The 27,280-nt window shown below is 45.7% G+C and overlaps 1 protein-coding gene and 1 pseudogene across 1 annotated transcript in view; both read right to left on the reverse strand.

Moving 5' to 3' along the window:
• Positions 1-27,280, reverse strand: part of LOC126106107 (whirlin-like) — a 975,331-nt gene that overhangs the window by 573,135 nt on the left and 374,916 nt on the right. The gene's annotated exons all lie outside the window — the stretch shown is intronic.
• Positions 2,100-2,216, reverse strand: LOC126106965 (5S ribosomal RNA; annotated as a pseudogene).

Raw genomic sequence — 27,280 nt, forward strand, 5'->3', positions numbered from 1 at the left:
TCAATACCGCTTCAACCGCACGCGAGCTATGTGCCGGACATCCATCATGTTGGAAGTACATCGCCATTCTGTCATGCAGTGAAACATCTTGTAGTAACATTAGTAGAGCATTACGTAGGAAATCAGCATACATTGCACCATTTAGATCGCCATCGATAAAATGGGGGCCAATTATCATTCCTTCCATAATGCCGCACCATACACTAACCCTCCAAGGTCGCTGATGTTCCACTTGTCGCAGCCATCGTGGATTTTCCGTTGCCCAATAGTGCATATTATGTCGGTTTATGTTACCGCTGTTGGTGAATGACGTTTCGTCGCTAAATAGAACGTGTGCAAAAACTCTGCCATCGTCCAGCAATTTCTCTTGTGCCTCGTAGCAGAACTGTACACGTCGTTCAAAGTCGTGGCCATGCAATTCCTGGTGCACAGAAATATGGTACGGGTGTAAACGATGTTGATGTAGCAGTCTCAGCACCGACGTTTTTGAGATTCCCGATTCTCGCGCAGTTTGTCTGCTACTGATGTGCGGATTAGCCGCGAAAGCAGCTAAAACACCTGCTTGGGCATCATCATATGTTGCAGGTCGTGGTTGACGTTCCACATGTGGCCGAACACTTCCTGCTTCCGTAATTAACGTAACTATCCAGCGAACGGTCCGGACTCTTGGATGATGTCGTCCAGGATACCGAGCACCATACATAGCACACGCCCGTTGGGCATTTTGATCACAATAGCCATACATCAACACGATATCGACCTTTTCCGCAATTGGTAAACGGACCATTTTAACACGGGTAATGTAGCACGAAGCAAATACCGTCCGCACTGGCGGAATTACGTGAGACCACGTACTTACACGTTTGTGACTATTACAGCGCCATCTATCACAAAGCGAATAATGTGGTCCAACTAAAACATTCGTATTTCTTTACGTACTACACGAATATGTAATTTTTTTATTCCGATTTTGGCCGTCTAGGGACCGCGTTAAACAACTATTTTTCAATGTACATTTCTCCTATTGTGCTCCTCCTCTTTTCTCTTCTGCCAATATGTCTTCATCCTCTCTCTGTGCTGCTCCCTTCGGTCTTCTGTCCACACTGTTCCTCCAGTTCTTCTCTTCTTCACTTCAAATCCTTCAAAATGTTGAATTTTGTCTCTCATTAAGTCTCTGTTGGTTATATCATCTTCTCCTATACCCATCTCCTCTAAGTCTGCTTTGACTTCTTTGAACCAGGTAATTTGGGTTCTGGGGTTCTTGTCAAAAAACATGAATATTTTCTTTGTCAGCCTTTCATCATTCATTCTTTTCACATGGGCGTGAAAGCTTACTCTTCTCTTCCTCATAGTATCTTCCTCATAGTATCTATCTATCTATCATATATGTAATATAAGTGGGGGTTCCTATTTTTAAAAAAAACGCAGTTGATATCCGGCTGACCTATTTGCAGAGCCATGTAGCGGGCCAACCATAGCGCCATCTGTTTTCCTCCTACAAACTAGACGAGTTTCGTTGTTTGTGGTTTTTTTCGTTTGATGCTTATTTCGTGATATATTTGACCCGGTCACTATCAATGGACCACCCTGTATAAACAGATTCATTTGTATGTGAACCACAAAGACTCCTGTTTTATTATTTTAAAAGTTCAAAGGTTACTTGGTGTCGGCCGGAGAAGGGGATGCCAAAGCGAGGTTCGCACCTCGCAACGAAACCGTAGGAGTGCACAGTGGCTGCACTTTGCAGCGACGAATGAGAAGCGCCGGCGCAGCCGCGCACCCTGCAGCGTCGCTACGCCACCGCATTCGGCGGTCTAACTACGACTGACGAGGACAACACGGCAAGCGCCATCGCCCGATTTCCCTGGAACTTCGCTCACTGGTAGCATCAGCAGCAGCACTCCGTCTTCAGGCCACAAGTGGCCCATCGGGACCATCCGACCGCCGTGTCATCCTCAGCTGAGGATGCGGATAGAAGGGGCGTGTGGTCAGCACACCACTCTCCCGGTCGTTATAATGGTTTTCTTTGACCGGAGCCGCTACTATTCGGTCGAGTAGCTCCTCAATTGGTATCACGAGGCTGAGTGCACCCCGAAAAATGGCAACAGCGCATGGCGGCTGGATGGTCACCCATCCAAGTGCCAGCCACGCCCGACAGCGCTTAACTTCGGTGATCTCACGGGAACCGGTGTATCCACTGCGGCAAGGCCGTTGCCTCGCTCACTGGAAAAGGATTCAAAATAAGCGAACACGTGTCTCGGCTAATCAGCAGATATCCGACCTTTTCCGAAACATTGACGGCCAAATTTTCCGAAGTAGTTTAGAGATTTATTTATTTATTTATTCTTTGCCTATGGACTCCAGCTGAAAATCCAACTGAGAGTATAGGGTATGTCATACAATAGGCTATTAACATCAAACTTGATTTCGTTATATATAAATGAAACAAATAATTAAACAGAAATAGTCTATAAGCATACAAAGGTATTACATGTTTCACATTATATATACACACAAATCCAAACAACATACAGAAATGATAATTTTTAAAGGTACATTTCAGTAATGATATAACATATTTAAACACCATCTTAGTATTCACTCAAACTGTATATACATTTCTCTGTGAGATATAGTTTCAAATGATTTTTAAAACATTTTAGGTCTGTTTCTTTTTTAATGATTTTGGGGAGTTTATTAAAAAACCTTTTGTCTTCTTCTTCAGTGGCAGTCATAGACAGTTTTAGATTCCTGTTTATCATGTAGTAATTGTCATTTCGTCTTCTTCCGTGTTTGTGTACATCTTTATGCTCCTTTTTCGGACTCATTGGTTAAGGTCGGGGCCTCCTGGTTTTGCATCCCAAGTTCGAAACCTGATTATTGCTCTTATTTTATTTGTTATTGTTTCCATTTATCTACCCATGCCCGTAGAAGTTTACTACATGAATATTAGGGGATAAAAGGGCGATATTAACTGTAAAATTACAACTGTATTTCATACAACCGTCACACATATACACTGAAGCGCCGAAGAAACTGGTATAGGCATGCGTATGCAAATACAGACATATATAAACAGGCAGAATACGGCGCAGCGGTCGGCAACGCATATATAAGACAATAAGCGTCTGGCGCAGTTGTTGGTTCGGTTACTGCTGCTACAATGGCAGCTTATCAAGGTTTCACTGACTTTGAACGTGGTGTTATAGTCTCCGAGGTAGCGATGAAGAGGGGAACTTCCCGTACGACCATTTCAAGAGTCTACCGTGAATATCAGGAATCCAGTAAAACATCAAATCTCCGACATTGCTGCTCCCGGAAAAAGATCCTGCAAGAAGGAGACCAACGACGACTGAAGAGAATCGTTCAACGTGACAAAAGTGCAACCTTTCCGCAGGTTGCTGCAGCTTTTAATGCCGGGCCATTAACAAGTGTCAGTGTGAGAAGCATTCAACGAAACATCATCGATACGGACTTTCGGGGCCGAAGGTCCACTAGTCTACCCCTCATAACAGCACGACACGAACCTTTACGTCTCACCTGTGACAGTAAACACCGACATTGGGTTGTTAATTACTGGAAACGACTCTCTTTTCAAATATATCGAGCGGATGGACATGCCCGGGTTTGGAGATAACCTCATGAATCCAAGACCCTCCATGTCAGGAGGGGACTGTTCAAGCTGGTGGAGGCTCTATAATGGTGTGGGCGTGTGCAGTTGGAGTGATACCGCAAACCCTGATATGTCTAGATACGACTCTGACAGGTGACGCGTAAGCAAGTATCCTCTCTGATCACCTACATCCATTCATGTCCACTGTGCATTCCGACGGACTTGGACAATTCCAGCACGACAATGCGACACCCTAAACATCCAGAATTGCTACAGAGTGGCTCCAGGAAAACGCTCTTCTGAGTTTAAACACTTCGGCTGGCTACCAAACACACCACACATGGACATTATTGAACATAACTGGGATGCCTGCAACGTGCTGTCCAGAAGAGATCTCCACTCCCTGGTGCTCTTACGGATTTATGCACAGCTCCTCAGGATTTATGGTGTCATTGCAGCACTTGTTCGCGTTCTCGGAGGCCCTACACGATATTATATGTATCAGTTTCTTTGGCCCTTCAGTGTATACTGTATGTATGTATCGTATGTTGAGGGCTACAATCATTTTTAACTCTTATATACCTATATTTCATTCTCACATCAATTCTTATCTTAATTCTTACATTTTTTCATATATTTACTCTTCTGAAGGATTTGGTGCATTCCGTTGGAGGATACCGACCGTAGAAACGTTCCAAACACAGATATTCCCTACCATCAGCCTCGCACAAAGGAAGGTTTTCCACAGTGACTTTTGTTTGAATTTCACTCGGGAAAGTAACGTCGTTAACACTGGTGAAGATTTCGCGAGTCGGCAATAATTTCGTGGCAAGCCGGATTGCTTTTCGAAAATTGTCACTTGCAATCGAGTGTGACTCAAGATACACTTACAGGAACGTCACCGAAAACAATTTCAAATAATCATCTCATTTTGTTTTAAATTCATTCATCCGACATGCAATTAGTGGACGAATAAGGAGTGGTTCCATGGAATTCGATCGTAGAAAGAGCAATATACACTGGAAAATATTCGTGTAGTAATCTTCTACAGACATGTGTTGAAACGTCCCCTTAGAACAATTGTACACGACTGTGCTTAAACTGACACAGAATATTTTTTAGCGCAACGCAATCTGACTATCAAAGATCCCTGCAAAAGAATGGCCCTGAGTAACAATAAACTATACCTTTCAGAATTCACTTCCCTCACAAAAATCCTCATTACTCGAACTATTGCAATACAGCGAGCGCCACTACTGACAGCTAAATAAAAGATTCAAACTACTGAAGGCACTAACTACTGATAGGCATAGTTAGCAAATGAAAGATATTAATAGAGAACAAACAATGTATTTACCTTAATAGTCATAATATATATAGCAGTTCATGACAAATTACAAAACTCCGCCATCTCTCTCCCCACATCCACCACTGCTGGCGGCTCACCTCCAACTGCGCAACGCTACGCACTGTTCACATCCAGCTGCCCAACACTACAATGGCAGACAACAACGCAGACTAACCACAGACTGCACACAGCACAGCCAGTGATTTTCATACAGAGCGCCACGTGGCGTTACCAATAAGAAAACCTAAACAGCCTACTTACAGTGTATATAACTGAGTAACAAAAGTAAAAGCAATAGTACGGTTTCCAACACAGGGCACAAAACTAATAAACCGCGAAGGTAACCACAGTGCCACCATTTCATCTGAAGGTACCGCGCCGTTCAAGGCACATAAAGTAATTGGAAAGTACCTCGAAAATTTGTCCGTCGTTTTCTCAGAAACGGTCGAATATCTTTGGATAAGCCGAGACAGGTGTTCGCTAATTTCGACGCCTCTTCCACTGAGCGAATTTTCAGGGAAATCGGGTTATGGCACTCGCCATGTTCTCCTCGTGAGCAGAGGAACGTTCGGCCAAGTTCGTAGTCACCAATCAAGACGACAGCATCGTCTTAGATAGGCCACAAGTGTATTAAATGTCTTAGGTAAATATTTGCTTGCACGTTATGTCAATCGTACTTCAAATGAACAGTCTTGTGAATTTGTCTCTGTGAAGTGATACCGGTACTTCAATATTCAGTACACTGAAGAGCCAAAGAAACAGGTACAGTTGCCTGACATCGTGTAGGACTCCAGCTAGCGCACAGACGTTCCGCAACACGACGTGGCATGGACTCGACTAATGTCTGAAGTAGTGCTGGAGGGACTTGACACCATGAATCCTGCCGGGCTGTCCATATATCCGACTAATAAGGATGGAGATCTCTTCTGAACAGCACGTTGCAAGGCATCCCAGATTTGCTCAATAACGTTCGTGTGTGGGGAGTTTGGTGGCCAGTCTAATTGTTTAAAGTCAGAAGAGTGTTCCTGGAGACACTTTGTAGCAATCCAGGATGTGTAGGGTGTAGCACTGTCCTGCTGGAAATGCCCAAGGCCGTCGGAATACACAATGGACATGAAAGGACACACAGGTGATCAGATAGGTAGCTTACATCAGAATGGTGTCTAGACGTATCAGGGTCCCATATCACTCCAACTGCACGCGCCCCACACCATTACAGAGATTCCACCAGTTGTACAGCCCCTTGATATGCAGATAAAAAATGGTTCAAAAGGCTCTGAGCACTATGGGACTCAACTGCTGAGGTCATAAGTCCCCTAGAACTTAGAACTACGTAAACCTAACTAACCTAAGGACAACACACACATCCATGCCCGAGGCAGGATTCGAACCTGCGACCGTAGCGGTCACGCGGTTCCAGACTGTAGCGCCTAGAAACGCACGGCCACTCCGGCCGGCCAGATATGCAGGGTCCATGGATTCATGAGGTTTTCTCCATACCCGTAGACGGCCATCTGATACAATTTGAAACGAGAATGTCCGACCATGAAACATGTTATCAGTCATCAACAGTCCAATGTCAGTGTTGACGGGTCCAGGCGAGGCACAAAGCTTTGCATCATGCAGTCATCAAGGGTACACGAGCGGGCCTTCGGCTGCGAAAGCCCATATCCATGATGTTTCGTGGAATGGTTCGCACGCTGACACTTGCTGACGGCCCAGCATTGAAATCTGCAGCAGTTTGCGGAAGGGTTGCACTTCTGTCACGTTGAACGATTCTCATCAGTCGTCATTGGTCCCCTTCTTGCAGGATCTCTTTCCGGCTGCAGCGATATCGGAGATTTGATGTTTTACCGGATACCTGATATTCACTGTACAATCGCTACTTCGGAGATGCTGTGTCCCACCGCGTCCAAACTCACTTAAATCTTGATAATCTGCCACTGTAGTAGCAATACCCGACCTAACAACTGCGCCATACACTTGTTGTCTTATATAGGCGATGCTGAACGTAGCGCCGTATTCGGCCTGTTTTTGAATACGCATGCGTATACCTGTTTCTTTGGCGCTTCAGTGTAAATACTCATAACATTCCTGCGGAAACGGCTTATACCAAATCAAGTAGATCTTCCTGTCCTTGTTGTAACAAACAGAACTAATATTTTGTGTGCTATAGTTCCACTCAACCTCCACCTGGAGCAAACCAAAGAACCCACCGCTGTAACGGCGAGTGTATTTTCGTCCGGCACAGCAGGCCTCTTTTCGAAACAAGAACAGAAGTTTTACACTAGTTTTGGCACTATTCCCCTATATTAAATGTCTCATGGATAATGTAGCAAAGTTTTAGTCTTTATTAAAGAAAGTGCTTTTCGGCAATTGCTTCCACTCCTCTAAATAGTGTACTTACAGAGAATCTTAAAATTATTGTTATAGGCAGTATAATTAAAGTAACTGATGATCTGAAATATGCCATCGACAATCGAAAGGCAACAATATTGACGCTACTGGACTTCAGCAAAGTTTCTGACACTGTTAACTTTGACATATTGCTCAGAAAAATGCAACAGCTTAATTTCTCAGATAGAGCAGTGAGATGGTTTGAAAGCTACTTAAAAGACAGACAGCAATGTGTTGTCTGCGTAAATGAAAAATCTTCCTGGAAACATGTTTCCTCGAGAGTGCCACAAGGATCAGTCTTAGGACCACTTTTGTTTTCTTTATATGTCAACCATATTTCATCGGTTCTCTCCTCCTGTAAATATCATTTCCATGCCGACGACCTCCAGCTCTACCTAAGCGCCAGACCTGAAGATGTAAACACTGCAATCGCTCAGATGAATGATGATCTGTCTTCAGTAGTGACATGGGCGAAAAACCTGGGGCTTAAACTAAATGCAAAAAAGACGCAAGTAATCTTAATAGCCCATCAGAAATTAATAAGTTCAGATTTCCGCGAACAGCTACCTCCTATTCTGCTCGACGGTACTCCAATACCATATCAGAAAACAGATAAGAACTTGGGTGTGCCGAAAGACGTCTGCTTGTCTCTGTGCTCTCAAAAAGTTTCGGAACATATTTCCACAGGACTTGAAACGCCAGCTCGTGCAAGCACTCGTTCTACCGAACCTCCACTGTTGTGATGTAATTCAACAAGGCATGAGTAGTGAAAACAAAAGACGGCTATAACTAACCATGAATGCCTGTGTGCGTTACACCTGCAACATTCGCCGATATGATCATGTTAGTTCTTCATACTCCGAGCTAGGGTGGCTGCGGCCGGACAAATTGCGTGACTACCACACTCTATGTCTACTTCACCGACTCCTCGTCGCGCAAGCACCCCAGTACCTTGCTTCAGAGATTAAAAACCTATCATGCCATCATAATCGAAACACGAGGTCACTCTTATTTGGTATCCTAACTGTGCCCACTCACAAAACAAAAACTTTTGCAAACTCCTTCTCAGTTGCCGCTGTCCGCCTCTGGAACAAGCTGCCCTTACCTTGCGCAAAATTCAATCTCCTGCTGCTTTTAAGAAGAAGCTGAAGCATTTCCTACTATCATCATAACGTTCTCCACAAAATTAATGTACAAGGCCAATCCTCTCATCTGTCAAATAGCAAAGCTAGCGTCTCCTATCTTGCTCCTGAGATGTCTTCCTCTTCATCTATCTCTATTAGCCACGCAATCTTCTTTTCCTTTATATTTCCTTAATTATGTTTCATCATGTCTCTCTATTCTTCTCCTCCCTTCACCATCAGTCTCCCTCATACTCCCTGCTGCTAGCACTCCTATCTAAAATCTGTCTCTTCAATAATGTCTAATTATAATAGTACTTATGATCTACGAATATGAACTCCATATGTATGTATTTTTCCAGGTGTGCCTTTGTAATTGTTTGTTTCACTTTTTGTACTAGATGTAGTCTAACATGCCTACTAAAACATATGAAAGTAAAATAAGTAGAATGCCTGGTTAGATGTAAGAGAGTGCCTGATGTCCCTAATCTTGCCAGGTTAAATAAATAAATAAATAAATAAATATAATAACAGTTCTTTATTTTATGCCATTTCATTGCACTTGACTGCTTATTACTTCCCAGTGGCCCCTCCCTCATGATACAAGGAATTTGAATAAAGTAATGTAGCGAAATGCCGTGTTAACTGAAATCTGTGCAACAAGAAGAGGGTGCACATTCTGAGAGTCGGAATCGTAATCAGAAGGCGAGAACTAAAAGTAACAATTCATTAACAGGACACTAATGAGGAGACCATCAGACTTGTCAATCACACTTTTCGGTAAGTCTTCGGTATGCTGTAGAGAGGACCTGCCTTCAGTACCTGGCTAGCGCATTTTCATGGAATGGCCCCGAGTTTCCCAGAAACTCAATGTTGAAATTTTGTGGGCACCTCCTACAAAGGTTAATCCTGTTTCGATCAAGAGTAGTGCAGCTGCTAAGTGTTGCGACTACCTCGCTGACGGTACCGATAGCCAGATGCCAGATGATTACTTTTACAGGCAGGTTAAAATTTTTACGAAAATACATTGAAAATGCTCCCGAGTTGCTAAAGACTAACAGAGAAATAGCTGCAAGGGATAGTTACATAAAAATAACATCTTCAATTCTGCATCAATTCCATGGACCTGATTTCACAGAAACGATCAAATATGAGTGGTTCCATCGAATTCGATCGAAGAAAGAAGAATCTTTTTGAATTTAAGTGCTTTCCGATATAGCTCCTGAAAAGTTAATGTGCCTGCTAGTCAGTGGTGTTCTACAAATTTTTGTTTGGATTGTTTCTGTGACAAACAGCATCCATTACTCTTTGCTAACACAGCAAGTGATGCAAGCGATAGCTAGAAGACGAGTCTATAATACATTCTGTAACACATGGAATATGCATTTCAATGAAGTATTTTGTAATGATTGATTTATTAATAAAAGTACAAAGGCGAAAATGACTACTTTTAAATGACTGTCCATGACATATACTACACCGACGGAAAAGATCGTTACACCAAGGAGGAATTGTGAGACATAAACGAAAGTTGGTACGTGTGCTTCTACATCTGAAACATGATGCCTCTTTAAATTTCACGCCAGTCGTATGAGAGCAGCGCTAGTAGTACCACTAAGAAGCTGCAAATCAGACTTTCTTAGGATACACGCTGTTACGGTCGTGAGCCTTAGTTGCCTTTGAGATTCGACTTGGTGTTGGTCAATAATGGTGTTAAGATCACAAAAACGCCATTGTGAACACCTTTCTGTGTTTGAATGAAGTCCTGTGATAGGGCTACGTGAAGTTGGACGTTCCTTCTGTGATACGAACAGACTTGGCTGGAATGTAGCCAATGTACATGATTGCTGGAAACGATGATCACGAGAATGTACAGTTGCAAGAGGATTCTGGACGGTCACATGGCACTGCCGAGAGGGTAGACTGTTGTGACTGATAATTCGCAATCTTTCACTAACACAACTTTTATTGATGTAAGTGCACAAGGTTGATGACTGAAGAACAAACGAAAGATAATAATTAGGATGCCAGTAAAAGTCTTCTAATTGGGGCAAACATAAGTTCACTTCTAATTTTCCACAAAGGTTCGCGGTAACACAGACACACTCGTAAGAGTCCAATTCAGAGAGGAAGACGTAATCTTCAGAGGTCGAAGTACATGTGGTCAGCATCTGTAATGAACTGAACTTTGGGGCTGGTTCTAGCCCCTAAATAACTGTCTCCAGCCAGTCAGATTTTGGCGTACTGATACTTCCTGCAGGCCGTGGTTCGAGCTTCCGCTGCAGTAAGTAGTGATCGGAATGTCTGTTTCCATTATCTTACGAGGGCAGTTCAATAAGTAATGCAACACATTTTTTTCTCGGCCAATTTTGGTTGAAAAAACCGGAAATTTCTTGTGGAATATTTTCAAACATTCCCGCTTCGTCTCGTATAGTTTCATTGACTTCCGACAGGTGGCAGCGCTGTACGGAGCTGTTAAAATGGCGTCTGTAACGGATGTGCGTTGCAAACAACGGGCAGTGATCGAGTTTCTTTTGGCGGAAAACCAGGGCATCTCAGATATTCATAGGCGCTTGCAGAATGTCTACGGTGATCTGGCAGTGGACAAAACCACGGTGAGTCGTTGGGCAAAGCGTGTGTCATCATCGCCGCAAGGTCAAGCAAGACTGTCTGATCTCCCGCGTGCGGGCCGGCCGTGCACAGCTGTGACTCCTGCAACGGCGGAGCGTGCGAACACACTCGTTCGAGATGATCGACGGATCACCATCAAACAACTCAGTGCTCAACTTGACATCTCTGTTGGTAGTGCTGTCACAATTGTTCACCAGTTGGGATATTCAAAGGTTTGTTCCCGCTGGGTCCCTCGTTGTCTAACCGAACACCATAAAGAGCAAAGGAGAACCATCTGTGCGGAATTGCTTGCTCGTCATGTGGCTGAGGGTGACATTTCTTATCAAAGATTGTTACAGGCGATGAAACATGGGTTCATCACTTCGAACCTGAAACAAAACGGCAATCAATGGAGTGGCGCCACACCCATTCCCCTACCAAGAAAAAGTTTAAAGCCATACCCTCAGCCGGTAAAGTCATGGTTACAGTCTTCTGGGACGCTGAAGGGGTTATTCTGTTCAATGTTCTTCCCCATGGTCAAACGATCAACTCTGAAGTGTATTGTGCTACTCTTCAGAAATTGAAGAAACGACTTCAGCGTGTTCGTAGGTACAAAAATCTGAACGAACTTCTCCTTCTTCATGACAACGCAAGACCTCACACAAGTCTTCGCACCCGAGAGGAGCTCACAAAACTTCAGTGGACTGTTCTTCCTCATGCACCCTACAGCCCCGATCTCGCACCGTCGGATTTCCATATGTTTGGCCCAATGAAGGACGCAATCCGTGGGAAGCACTACGCGGATGATGATGAAGTTATTGATGCAGTACGACGTTGGCTCCGACATCGACCAGTGGAATGGTACCGTGCAGGCATACAGGCCCTCATTTCAAGGTGGCGTAAGGCCGTAGCATTGAATGGAGATTACGTTGAAAAATAGTGTTGTGTAGCTAAAAGATTGGGGAATAACCTGGTGTATTTCAATGCTGAATAAAACAACCCCTGTTTCAGAAAAAAAATGTGTTGCATTACTGATTGAACTGCCCTCGTATATGTAAATAGCCGGTGTTTGCCATGGTGCTTTTGGTACGCCTTGGACATAGACAACCTCGTCCTCTGCGATGTAATATGGGTCGCCGGCCCTCAGGGACTACCTTGCCTCCGACATAACAAAGACTGTCGTGTTCAACATACGGCTCTGGCGAATCGTACTATATATTCAGCAGCCATCTGAACAACAGGTGGCACCACAAAGACACAACGAATGCCTTTAAGACGACAAAGACGCCGTTGTCAACAAATCATTGATTAAAAAGGGACTCATGTAATAGGGCTATGGGGAGCTGCATATTCCTTCCGTGATACTGCAGAAAAATTGGCTCGAACGTACTCATTGTGCACGACTGCTGACAGCGATGGTCACAAAAATGTAAGGTCGGAAGAAGAGCGGATTCCAGACGCCACTACCGAGAGGGAAGACCATCGTGTTCGGAGTATGGTTCCGGCGCGTCGCACTACATCTGCAGAATCAATCTGAGCAGCAGTTGGCACCACAGTAAAACAACGGACGGTTGCAAATCGGTTACTTCAAGACAGCTATGAGTTAGACGGCCTGTAGCGTGCATTCCCCCAAAGCACCCCCATTTGCGACTTCGGTGACGTCAAGAGAGGCTCGCTGGAGGGTGGGTTAGAAGCGTATCGTGTTTTCTGACGGAAGTTGGTTCTGCCTCGGCGCCAATGATGGCCATCAGAGGGCCCGCAGCCAACCTGCCTGCATGCTGCGCACACTGGACCTACTCCGGGATTTACGGTCTGGCATGGGATTTCGTGTGAGAGCAGGAGCGCTCCCTTGTTCTCCCATGCACCCCGTCTGCAAATTTGTACGCCAACCTGGTTAGATTACATTAGATTAGTATTTGTTCCATAGATCATGAATACGACACTTCGTAATGATGTGGAACGTGTCAGGTTAATAGAAGGTGTCTATACAAGATATTACATTAGACAAAATATTACATGACACTCAATATTTTTAAATTTTTTTGTGGGGTTGGGAAATTACCCACTTACTATATCCAAAAATTCATCTAATGAGTAGAAGGAGTTGCCATTAAGAAATTCTTTTAATTTCCTTTTAAATGCTATATGGCTATCTGTCAGAGTTTTGATGCTATTAGGTAAGTGACCAAAGACTTTTGTGGCAGCATAATTTACCCCCTTCTGAGCCAAAGTTAGATTTGACCTTTAGTAGTGAAGATCATCCTTTCTCCTAGTGTTGTAGCCACGTACAATGCTATTACTTTTGAATTCGTTCGGATTGTTAATAACAATTTTCATAAGTGAATATATATATATTGTGAGGCTACAGTGAAGATCTCTAGCTCTTTAAATAAGTGTCTGCAGGATGATCTTGGATGAGCTCCAGCAATTATTCTGATTACACGCTTTTGTACAATGAACACCCTTTTACTCAATGATGAGTTACCCCATAATATGATGCCATACGAAAGCAGAGAATGAAAATAGGCGTGGTAAGCTAATTTACTCAGATATATATCGCCAAAATTTGCAATGACCCTAATAGCATAAGTAGCTGAACTCAAACGTTTCAGCAGATCCTCAGTGTGTTTTTTCAAGTTCAACCCCTCATCAATGCATACAACTAGAAATTTTGAATATTCTACCTTAGCTACCGATTTCTGATCAAAGTCTGTTTTTATTAATGGGGTCATTCCATTTACTGTGTGGAACTATATATACTGTGTTTTGTCAAAGTTTAATGAGAGCCAATTTGCAGAGAACCACTTAGTGATTTTCTGAAAAACATCATTTACAATTTCACCAGTTAATTCTTGTCTGTCGGGTGTGACAGCTATACTTGTATCATCGGCAAAAAGTACCAGCTTTGCATCTTCGTGAATATAGAATGGGAAGTCATTTATATATATTAAGAACAGCACAGGACCCATGACCGAACCTTGCGGCACCCCATTCTTGATTGTTCTCCAGTTTGAGAAATCATCAGTTTTTTGCATATTATGTGAACTGTTTATTTCAACTTTCTGCACTCTTCCAGTTAGGTATGATTTAAACCATTTGAGCACTGTCCCATTCATACCACAGTACTTGAGCTTATCTAGAAGTATTCCATGATTTACACACTCAAAAGCCTTTGATAGATCACAAAAAATCCCAACGGGTGACTTCCAGTTACTCAGAGCATTTAATATTTCATTAGTGAAAGTATATATAGCATTTTCCGTTGAGAAACCCTTCTGGAAACCAAACTCACATTTTGTTAAAACTTTATTTTTACAAAGGTGTGAAGCTACTCTACAATACATTACTTTTTCAACAATTTTGGATAAGGCAGTCAGATGCGACCTGCTGAGCTGCCCTTCATGAACAGTATTCCAATGGCTGTTTACCAATGGATTACTCTCGCTTACATACCGCTGTCGCAACGCAGCATGCTCTGCAGAGTGTCGAAATGTTGCCTTGGCCTGCTCGATCTCCAGATCTGTCCGCAATCGAGCAAGGTATGGGATATCATCAGATGACAATTCCAATGTAATCCACAACCAGCACTGACCGTTCTTGTATTGTTCGTACAAGTGAACCAGGCATGGAACTCCATCCCACAAACTGAGATCTTGCGCCTGTACAACACAATGCGCGCACGTTTGCATGCTCGCATTCAATACTCTAGTCCGCAGCTCGTAGTCTTGCGGTAGCATTCTCGCTTCCCTCGCACGAGGTGCCGGGTTCGATTACCGGCGGGGTCAGGGATTTTTCCTGCTTTGATATGACTGGGTGTTGTTGTGTCTTCATCATCATCATCATTCATCCTCATTACGGTCGAAGGAAGGCAATGGCAAACCACCTCTGCTAGGGCCTTGCCTAGTACGGCGGTGCGGGTCTCCCGCATCGTCCCCTACACTCCTCGGAGTATGAGGCCCCATCATCATCATCATCATTCAATACTCTGGCGGTTACCGTGGTTATTAATACACCAGAATTTCACATTTGCAATGGTTTATCTCGCCCGTTCATTAACTCGTGCTCTTGTAACGCTAATTAATTGAATATGTTAACCAGACGAATGTATTCCCGAAATCTGATTACTCTACATTACTTTTTGATGTTACAATTTTTTTATGTTGTGTCTTTGAAGACGATCGGACGATGAAATTAAAAAAAGAATACATAGGGAATATTTGAACCCATGCCACTAGCATGGTAACTGGCAACTTTTGCCGCTGGGTTACGCTCGCTTGGTCGAAACTGCACGCAGATTACAGGTAGATGGGGTGCCAATAACAGTTGAACATCGAGTTTCTCGTAATCTAGAGGGTGTCATATGGAAAGCCGCTACCCGTGTACTCTACATCTACATCTACATCCATACTCCGCAAGCCACCTGACGGTCTGTGGCGGAGGGTACCTTATCGGTTCTCCCTTCTATTCCAGTCTCGTATTGTTTGTGGAAAGAAGGATTGTCGGTATGCGGATGTGTGGGCTCTAATCTCTCTGATTTTATCCTCATGGTCTCTTCGCGAGATATACGTTGGAGGGAGCAATATACTGCTTGACTTCTCGGTGAAGGCATGTTCTCGAAACTTCACCAGAAGCCCGTACCGAGCTACTGAGCGTGTCTCTTGCAGGGTCTTTCACTGGAGTTTTATCTATCATCTCCGTAACGCTTTCGCGATTACTAAATGATCCTGTAACGAAGCGCGCTGCTCTATCTCTTCTATCAACCCTATCTGGTACCGATCCCACACTGCTGAGCAGTATTCAAGCAGTGGGATTGCATTTCCTTAGGATTCTTCCAATGAATCTCAGTCTGGCATCTGCTTTACCGACGATCAACTTTATATGATCAATCCATTTTAAATCACTCCTAATGCGTACTCCCAAATAATTTATGGAATTAACTACTTCCAGTTGCTGACCTGCTATATTGTAACTAAATGATAAGGGATCTTTCTTTCTATGTATTCGCAGCACATTACACTTGTCTACATTGAGATTCATTTGCCATTCCCTGCCCCATGCGTCAATTCGCTGCAGATCCTCCTGCATTTCAGTACAATTTTCCATTGTTACAACCTCTCGATATACCACAGCATCGTCCGCAAAAAGCCTCCGTAAACTTCCGATGTTATCCACAAGGTCATTTATGTATTAAAATTATAAGCAGCCGACCAGTTGCAATGGATAAAGAAATCTTTACCTAGGTTTCAACAAATTTAAATTTGTCTTCTTCAGAAGGTGGCAATTTTACATTAGTATGGACTGATGTATCATCGTCGTTTTTACGAATATCTGCATAGATCCATTTGTCCAAATTAAAATATAGCCCTGAAAATAGGGTTTGTCATGTAAATGTAAATTAGTACATGGATGTTGCAGAGCTCACAAGCGACTCATTTATGTATATTGTGAATAGCAACGGTCCTACGACTCTCCCCTGTGGCACACCTGAAATCACTCTTACTTTGGAAGACTTCTCTCCATTGAGAATGACAAGACCCACTTCAACACACGTAACACTCATCAACATTCGTGGTTAACGTGTCTGATGGTACTCTCGCGAGCGGAACGAGAGACTGGTGCTCGTGGCAGACACTGGTGGGCTACCAAACAGAGCTGTCCCGAACGCTGAACCCGTTGTGTGCCCCACCGCGGTCTGCCTGCCTGCAGAGTCTCCGGTTTAACCGCGGCGGCGTCGCAGTCGCTTCCGCCGCCCCGCGCTCGGGGACCGGCGAGAAGCGGAACTTATTCATTCCGCGGAAAATTGCGGCCGCCCAGGTAAGGGGATGATGTGGTCCGGATTGGCCGTAAATTAAGGCGGAGCGAGAGCTGAATAATGGAACGCCTCTTTCAGCGAGCGAGAGAGCTCCTCTATTAGCCACCTGCCGAAATTACCAACTCACCGCCGGGCGCCGGGGCTAACGTGGTGTCGTACGAGGGCGCATCTGCATACTATACGACGCCCCGGGGCGCGCTACTCTCGTGACAGCAGAACGAGTACCCACACCGGTAACCACGTCCGCCGGTCCCTATTCGTCGCCGTTCATCACGCGTAACGACAGTGCGTACTATCAGGACAACTTGCTGAACTGCGAACAGGTACTATACACTGAACAGCCAAATAAACTGGTACACCTGCCTAATATCGTGCAGGGCCCCCACGAGCAAGCAGAAATGCCGCAATACGACGACGCATGGACTCGACTAACGTCTGATGTAGTGCTGGAGGGAAGTGACACCATGAATCCTGCAGGGCTGTCCATATATTCGTAAGAGCACCAGGGGATGGAGATCTCTTTTGAACAGCACGTTGCAAGGCATCCCAGATATTCTCAATAATGAAACTTCCTGGCAGATTAAAACTATGTGCCCGACCGAGACTCGAACTCGGGACCTCTGCCTTTCGCAGGCAAGTGCTCCGCCATCTGAGCTACCGAAGCACGACTCACGCCCGGTACTCACAGCTTTACTTCTGCCAGTACCTCGTCTCCTACCTTCCAAACTTTACAGAAGCTCTCCTGCGAACCTTGCAGAACTAGCGCTCCTGAAAGAAAGGATATAGCGGAGACATGGCTTAGCCACACCCTAGGGGATGTTTCCAGAATGAGATTTTCACTCTGCAGCGGAGTGTGCGCTGATATGAAAATTCCTGGCAAATTAAAACTGTGTGCCGGACCGAGACTCGAACTCGGGACCTTTGCCTTTCGCGGGCAAGTGCTCCGCTGTAGAAACATCCCCCAGGCTGTGGCTAAGACATGTCTCCGCTATATCCTTTCCTTGAGGAGTGTTAGTTCTGCAAGGTTCGCAGGAGAGCTTCTGTAAAGTTTGGAAGGTAGGAGACGAGGTACTGGCAGAAGAAAAGCTGTGAGCACCGGGCGTGAGTCGTGCTTCGGTAGCTCAGATGGTAGAGCACTTGCCCGCGAAAGGCAAAGGTCCCGAATTCGACTCTCGGTCGGGCACACAGTTTTAATCTGCCAGGAAGTTTCAAATCAGCGCACACTCCGCTGCAGAGTGAAAATCTCATTCTGGAAACATCCCCTAGGCTGTGGCTAAGCCATGTCTCCGCTATATCCTTTCTTTCAGGAGCGCTAGTTCTGCAAGGTTCGCAGGAGAGCCTCTGTAAAGTTTGGAAGGTAGGAGACGAGATACTGGCAGAAGTAAAGGTGTGAGTACCGGGCGTGAGTCGTGCTTGGGTAGCTCAGATGGTAGAGCACTTGCCCGCGATAGGCAAAGGTCCCGAGTTCGAGTCTCGGTCGGGCACACAGTTTTAATCTGCCAGGAAGTTTCATATCAGCGCACACTCCGCTGCAGAGTGAAAATCTCATTCTGGATTCTCAATAATTTTCATGTCCGGGGAGTGTGGTGGCAAGCAGAAGTGTTGAAACCCAAAAGAGCGTTGACGCAGCCACTCTGTAGCAATTCTGGACCTGTCGGGCGTCGCATTGACCTGCTGGAATTGCCCAAGTCCGTCGGAATGCACAATGGACATGAATGGATGCTGGCGGTTAGACAGGATGCTTACGCACGTGTCACCTGTCAGTGTCGTATCTAGACGTATCAGGGTTCCACATCACTGCAACTGCACACGCCCCACACCAATACACAGCATCCACCAGCTCAAACAGTCCCCTGCTGACATACAGGGTATACGGATTCATGAGATCTCCGTACCTGTACACGTCCACCCGTTCGATAGAATTTGAAACGAGACTCGTCCGACCAGGCAGCACGTTTCCAGTCACCAACAGTCTAATGTCGGTGTTGACGGGCCCTGGCGAGGTGTAAACCTTTGTGTCGTGCTGTCATCAAGGGTACACGAGTGGGCCTTCTGCTCCGACAGCCCACGTCTATGACGTTCCTTTGAACGGTTCGCACGCTGGCGCTTTTTGATAGTCCATCATTGAAATCTGCAGCAATTTCCGGCAGGGTTGCACTTCTGTCACCTTGAATGCTTCTTTTCAGTCGCCGTCTTGCAGGATCTCTTTCCGGCCGCAGCGATGTCGGAGATTTGATTCCTGATATTCACGGTACTCTCGTGAAATGGCCGTACGAGAAAATCTCCACTGTATCGCTACCTCAGGGATGCTGTGTCCCACCGCTCCTGCGCTGACTATAATACCACGTACAAACTCACTAAAATTTTGATATCCTGCCACTGCAGCAGCAGTAACCCATCTACCAACAGTGACAGACTCTTGTTGTCTAATATAGGCATTGCCGACCGCAGCGCCGTATTCTGCGCATTTACGAATACATATTACAGTATTTCAATACGCATTCCTATACTAGTTTCTTTGGCGCTTTATTGTAGTATATACACTCATGCTCATAAATTTTGGATAATTGCGGAATGTGGTGCAACACAATGTGGCACTACACAAAACTGGCGCTAATAGGATACCACATATGGAACACACACGACACAGATCTGTAAGTCCACGGTATTCGTGATAAGTTGAGAAAACCGTCCCGAAACACATGTGCTACAACACGCCACTGTTTCCTGCGTATGTACCCCGACATCAATATGGGATATGATCACCATGCACACGTACACAGGCCGCACAACGGGTTGGCATACTTTGGATCAGGTGGTCGAGCAGCTGCTGGGGTATAGCCTCCCATTCTTGCACCAGTGCCTGTCGGAGCTGATGAAGTGACCCAGGGGTTTTAAGACGTGCAGCGATACGTTGACCGAGAGCATACCAGACGTGCTCGATAAGGTTTAGGTCTGGAGAACAGGCAGGCCACTCCATTCACCTGATATCTTGTCTTTCAAGGTACTCCTCTACGATGGCAGCTCGGTGGGAGCGTCTTCCATCAGGAGGAAGGTGGGACCCACTGCACCCCCGAAAAGGCGGACATACTGGTGCAAAATGACGTCCAGTTACACATGACCTGTTACAGTTCCTCTGTCAAAGACGTGCAGGGGTGTACGTGCACCAATCATAATCCTACCCCACACCATCAAACCACGACCTCCATACTGGCCCCTTTCAAGGTCATTAAGGAGTTGGTATCTGGTTCCTGGTTCACGCCAGATGAAAACCCGCGAGAATCACTGTTCAGACTACACCTGGACTCGTCCGTGAACATAACCTGCGACCAATGTTCCAGTGACCATGTACTGTGTTCTTGACACCAGGCTTTACGGGCTCTCCTGTGACCAGGGGTCATTGGAATGCACCTTGCAGGTCTCCGGGCGAATAAACCGTGTCTGTTCAGTCGTCTGTAGACTGTGTGTCTGGAGACAACTCTTCCAGTGGCTGCGGTAAGGTCCCGAGCAAGGCTCGCTGCAGTACTCCGTGGCCGTCTGCGGGCACTGATGGTGAGATATCGGTCTTCTTGTGGTGTTGTACGCTGTGGACGTCCCGTACTGTAGCGCCATCCAAGCGTCTGCTGTCTGCTGGAATCGTTGCCATAATCTTGAGATCACTCTTTGTGGCACACGGAGGGCCCCTGCTATGACCTGCTGTGTTTGACCAGCCTCCAGTCGCCCTAGTACTCTACCCCTCGTAACGTCATCGATATGTGTTCTTTGAGCCATTTTCAACACACAGTCACCATTAGCACGTCTGAAAACGTCTGCACACTTATTAGCTGCACCGTACTCTGACAGGTACCGACACACCTCTGCGTATGTGGACGGCTGCCAGCGTCCCCGTGCGACGACCGCAGGTGAAATGCACCGCATGGTCATACCCACCAGAGCGTTGTTTCACCATGAATCAGCGTTAACCTTAATTTATGAGCATGAATGTAGGATTGTAATACGGTACAGCTCGGCTGAGCGCCTACATCCACAGGCCACCTGCGCAGCAGATCCGTCAGGCGGGTTGCGGGCGTGTAGGGGCCAGTCCGCCGGCCGTCCAGCAGTAACCAACCCGTCACGGCCGCAGTCACCAGGTGGTGTCAGACACAGCGCTAGAGGTCACGACGTACATGAACTTGTTCATTACGCATAGATGCGTGACTGAAAATAACGCACCGAGCATTCTGCAGCGAGCAGACCGCTTAAGACCGCGCACTGATCAGATAAGGCATTCTTCACCGAGTAAGGTAGCAACAACTGTTCCACCACCACGGGCTTACTGCGGTGCACCCAGGAGGACGCGTCGCAGTCCACCGCCAGCTACGTCGCCGAGCCATTCCCCGAGGGAGACGCAAGAGTCCGACCCATTACCAGTAAAAATGTGGCATATGACACCGAATCAACAATTTGGACTTGTAATTAATACTGGCCGTTAACTCTGGCTACATTGAATTCTAAATCCTCTCTGCCATTGTGGACCTCGCTTATCAATCCGGAAAGAGTAACTGACCTACTTGTCAGTTTCCGGGATTACGCTGATAGCCATTTCAGTTGATTAAAGTACTTTTCAGTACCAGATTTCCGACAGAACTAATTACTTGATGTTATAACGTTTGTCTTATACCAATTGGCTTGTGCCAAGAGTTATGCTGTCTGCGCGTTTAACCAGCAAATATTTATTGTTGTAATTCGAGATTCAGTGGAATTGTTCTTTCTTAATTAGGCCTTCATTCCGCAGGTGACGGAAAACGGAGTTGTGTTAATTTACAGGAAATAAACTTTGTTTCTCTCATCTCGACAATCTTTCTTGTTCGCTGACTGCGGGTATAGCAGAAGGACGTTAAAACGTAATGTTGGTAAATGAACAGATACAAAAGGATAACCGCAAATAAATAAACATAAGTCTTAAATGAAAAAAAAACATTACAAAGAACTGTATAAGCAGATGCAACATGTTAGGTGAAGTTTGAGAAATGCCGGGTGATCAAAAAGTCAGTATAAATTTGAAAACTTAATAAACCACGGAATAATGTACATAGAGAGGTAAAAATTGACACACATGCTTGGAATAACATGGGGTTTTATTAGAAATAAAAAAAAGAAAAACAAAGTTCACAAAAAGGTCCGACAGATGGCGCTGGACATCAAAACGTCAGTGACTGCGCATGACAAACGTGTATAAAAGGAGCTGTAATGACAGCGAGAATCAGATGTGCCAGCAGTCGCAGCATGTTGACGTTACCTGAGAAGGTGCTCTCAGTGAAGCAGTATTATCAGAATAGGGAATGTGCTAGTTCAGCGTTACGATCCTATCGCCATAGGAAGGGGATTCGAACGGGTAAAGGTCCGTTGACAAATGCAGCTGTGGCGAGAATGATTTCGAAGTTCGAAACCACGGGTTGTTTAGACGATAGACCCCGAAGTGGCCAACCGAGCACAAGGCGTAATGCTGCTGAGACATTTCAGGAAGAAATGGAGACTGTAGCGGGTTCGTCTATGCACGGGGAAGTCAGCGCTCGTGCAGTCGCACGTCGCACCGGCATTCCATACGCTACTGTTTGGTTGGCACTGAGGCGTACCCGTCGATGCTATCCGTACAAAATCCATCGGCATCATGAACTGTTACCTAGCGATTTAGTGAAACGGAGGGCATTTGCGGCGTGGGAGTTTCAAAAGATGTTGGAAGATGACGATTGGCTGAGTAACGTGTTGTGGACCGACGAAGCTCATTTCACGCACCGCGGGTCTGTCAACGGCAGCAACTGCAGAATTTGGGCTACCGAAAATCCTAGAACTGTCGTGGAAACTCCATTGCACGACGAGAAAGTCACGGTATGGGTTGTATTTACCACATCTACCGTTATCTGGCATTTTTTCTTCGAGGAAATGCGTGATTCTGGTTTTGTAACTGCTACCGTAACGGGTGAGAGGTACGCCGATATGTTACAGAATCGCATCATCCCCAGCCTGGCTGATAAACACCTGCTGGAACGTACGATGTTTATGCAGGACGGCGCTCCACCCCACGTTGCTAGACGCGTGAAAGATCTCTTGCGCGCGTCGTTTGGTGATGATCGTGTGCTCAGCCGCCACTTTCGTCATGCTTGGCCTCCCAAGTCCCCAGACCTCAGTCCGTGCGATTATTGGCTTTGGGGTTACCTGAAGTCGCAAGTGTATCGTGATCGACCGACATCCCTAGGGATGCTGAAAGACAACCTCCGACCCCAATGCCTCACCATAAATCCGGACATGCTTTACAGTGCTGTTCACAACATTATTCCTCGACTACAGCTATTGTTGAGGATTGATGGTGGACATATTGAGCATTTCCTGTAAAGAACATCATCTTTGCTTTGTCTTACTTTGTTATGCTAATTATTCCTATTCCGATCAGTTGAAGTGCCGTCTGTCGGACATTTTTTGAACTTTTGTATTTTTTTTGTTCTAATAACACCCCATGTCATTCCAAGTATGTGTGTCAATTTGTACCTCTCTATCTACATTATTCCGTGATTTATTCAGTTTTCAAATTTATACTGACTTTTTGATCAGCCGGTACATTTGATTCACTGAGCAAAGCTGTCACCTCAGATACTTCCCGAACCTTCTAAGATATCGCAGTTCTATTTTCACCCAAATGAATTGTGTAAAAATCCTCACCAAATGACGAAGACTATTTTCGTAACTATATTAACTACAGAGCTATAGTTATCAACTGCGCTCTTTCAGATGGAACTATGGCAATCTCTGCTGCTAGCATAGAAGTTCTAAACGAGACTAATTTAACGGCGATTCACCCTTCAAAATTCGTTTACTGGTTTCTGTGAAATTACGATATTTAGAACTTAGGATTTATCTGACTTGAACATGAAACCGTTTGCTGTCATCTGTGGAGATTTGTTGTGTTATTCGCTGCAACTTGTTGCAGGCAAAAGAAATTAGTTGTAAAAACGCAAGAAAAATTTCAAGTTAGTGTGACTGAAGTTGTGGCAATGGACTACGACCTGTTAGAAAAACTGGCTCTGAGCACTATGGGACTTAACTTCTGAGGTCATCAGTCGCCTAGAAGAACTAATTAAACCTAACTAACCTAAGGACATCACACACATCCATGCCCGAGACAGGACTCGAACCGTGAGCGAAGTGGTCGCGCGGTTCCAGACTGCTGCGCCTAGAACCGCTCGGCCACTCCGGCCGGCGACCTGTTAGAGCTCGTGTTGAAGAGCCGTGGCAAGAGCAGAGGACACACGCACAGAGTAAGGTGGGACTGGGGTGAGACTAGGGTAGCTAAACGAAAGAAAGTGAAACTGGAGAGGTCCTTGGTGTATATGGCGCTGGCATTAACGTGAAATACGGAAAGAGTAGCCAGCGTCATTTGTTGGACGATGTATGTCTGTTTTATGGATATGTTGGAGAATTTTGATTACAAAACGGACTATAACTTCGGTAGGTGGAGCGAGAAGTAACCAGTTTTTCGGAGTAGCGTGTCGATAGCACTGATGGGGATGGTTAATTCTGTTTTGGTGGAAGGAGTCATAGCCTGTAGTTGGGAGGGACAAGTGTTCCCTACAGGCGAGAGTTATATGTTGGGAACAACAGGCATATGCTTTTCTCCCTGACACTAAAGGCGGACTGTTTGAGTTGTAAGCCATTGCGCATCAGAGTCAGGCTTTTGATACTGTCCCTCACAGGGGACTTCCGATCAAATTGCCTGCCTACAGGGAATCGTCTCTGTTGTGCTACTGGATTCATGAGTTCCTGTCAGAAAGGTCACAGTTCGTAGCAACTGATGAAAAGTCATCGAGGAGTAATATAGGAGTAATATCTGGCTTTCCCCAATGACGTGTTATGGGTCCTATACTGTTCCTGATCTATATACACTCCTGGAAATGGAAAAAAGAACACATTGACACCCGTGTTTCAGACCCACCATACTTGCTCCGGACACTGCGAGAGGGCTGTACAAGCAATGATCACACGCACGGCACAGCGGACACACAAGGAACCGCGGTGTTGGCCGTCGAATGGCGCTAGCTGCGCAGCATTTGTGCACCGCCGCCGTCAGTGTCAGCCAGTTTGCCCTGGCATACGGAGCTCCATCGCAGTCTTTAACACTGGTAGCATGCCGCGACAGCGTGGACGTGAACCGTATGTGCAGTTGACGGACTTTGAGCGAGGGCGTATAGTGGGCATGCGGGAGGCCGGGTGGACGTACCGCCGAATTGCTCAACACGTGGGGCGTGAGGTCTCCACAGTACATCGATGTTGTCGCCAGTGGTCGGCGGAAGGTGCACGTGCCCGTCGACCTGGGACCGGACCGCAGCGACGCACGGATGCACGCCAAGACCGTAGGATCCTACGCAGTGCCGTAGGGGACCGCACCGCCACTTCCCAGCAAATTAGGGACACTGTTGCTCCTGGGGTATCGGCGAGGACCATTCGCAACCGTCTCCATGAAGCTGGGCTACGGTCCCGCACACCGTTAGGCCGTCTTCCGCTTACGCCCCAACATCGTGCAGCCCGCCTCCAGTGGTGTCGCGACAGGCGTGAATGGAGGGACGAATGGAGACGTGTCGTCTTCAGCGATGAGAGTCGCTTCTGCTTTGGTGCCAATGATGGTCGTATGCGTGTTTGGCGCCGTGCAGGTGAGCGCCACTATCAGGACTGCATACGACCGAGGCACACAGGGCCAACACCCGGCATCATGGTGTGGGGAGAGATCTCCTACACTGGCCGTACACCACTGGTGATCGTCGAGGGGACACTGAATAGTGCACGGTACATCCAAACCGTCATCGAACCCATCGTTCTACCATTCCTAGACCGGCAAGCGAACTTGCTGTTCCAACAGGACAATGCACGTCCGCATGTATCCCGTGCCACCCAACGTGCTCTAGAAGGTGTAAGTCAACTACCCTGGCCAGCAAGATCTCCGGATCTGTCACCCATTGAGCATGTTTGGGACTGGATGAAGCGTCGTCTCACGCGGTCTGCACGTCCAGCACGAACGCTGGTCCAACTGAGGCGCCAGGTGGAAATGGCATGGCAAGCCGTTCCACAGGACTACATCCAGCATCTCTACGATCGTCTCCATGGGAGAATAGCAGCCTGCATTGCTGCGAAAGGTGGATATACACTGTACTAGTGCCGACATTGTACATGCTCTGTTGCCTGTGTCTATGTGCCTGTGGTTCTGTCAGTGTGATCATGTGATGTATCTGACCCCAGGAATGTGTCAATAAAGTTTCCCCTTCCTGGGACAATGAATTCACGGTGTTCTTATTTCAATTTCCAGGAGTGTACATTATCTAGGAGATAATCTGAGCAGCCATCTTAGATTTTTTTCCACTTGATGCAGTAAGTTATTGTCTTGTAAAGTCATTAGAAGATAAAAGACAACTCCAAAATGATTTAGTCAACATACCTGTATGGCCTGAAAAGTGGCGATTGACTCTAAATAGTGATAAGTGTGAAGTCATTCATATCAATACTAAAGGGACTCCGCTAAATTTGGTTTACACGAGATATCACACACTTCTAAAGCTTGTCAATTCAACTAAATACCTTGACGATTACAATAAGGAATAACGTAAACTGTAACGATCATATAGACATTCTTCTGCTGAAAGCGAACGAAAGACTGCGGTATATTGGCAGAGGATTTGGAAGATCCAACAGGTCCACTAAAGAGACTGCCTATGCTACGCTTGTCCGTCGTCTGCTAGAGTATTGCTGTGCGGTGTAGGATCCGCGTCAGGTGGAACTGGTGGAGGTCACGGAAAATGACCAGAAAAGGGCAGCCTGTTTTGTATTATCGCGAACTAGGGCAGAGAGTATGACAAATATGAAACGCGAGATCTTTTCATAAAATTTCAATCACCAACTTTGTCCTGCGAATGTGTAAATATTTTGCTGGCTGTCACCTAGAAGGGGAGAACTGATCATCGTAATAAAATAAGAGAAATCAAAGCTTGCCCGGAAATATTTAAGTGTTCGTTTTTCCCATGCTCGAAGATCGTTCTATGAAACTTCTGCCAGGCACTTAATTCTGTATTGTAGAAGAGTCATCTTCATGTATAAATATCAGAACAGTTCATAAGGGGAACAAGATGCCGTAATTCATAATATTTGGGAGGGGATTTTTAGTTCTGGCCTTTGTCTTAGAGCCAGAAAACCTTTGTCAGAAATGGGTGATGCGAGTCATTTTTAATTTAATTCTGCGACAGACCAATATAATGAATGCCCAGTGCTTACGTAAAACAATTTGTTTATGTGAATACAGAGTAAACTTGATGACGTGCACCGTAATTGCAGCTGCCAATGACAAGTTACTACTGGAAAAC

Source organism: Schistocerca cancellata, chromosome 10, assembly GCF_023864275.1.
Source record: "Schistocerca cancellata isolate TAMUIC-IGC-003103 chromosome 10, iqSchCanc2.1, whole genome shotgun sequence".
Classification (NCBI taxonomy): domain Eukaryota; kingdom Metazoa; phylum Arthropoda; class Insecta; order Orthoptera; family Acrididae; genus Schistocerca; species Schistocerca cancellata.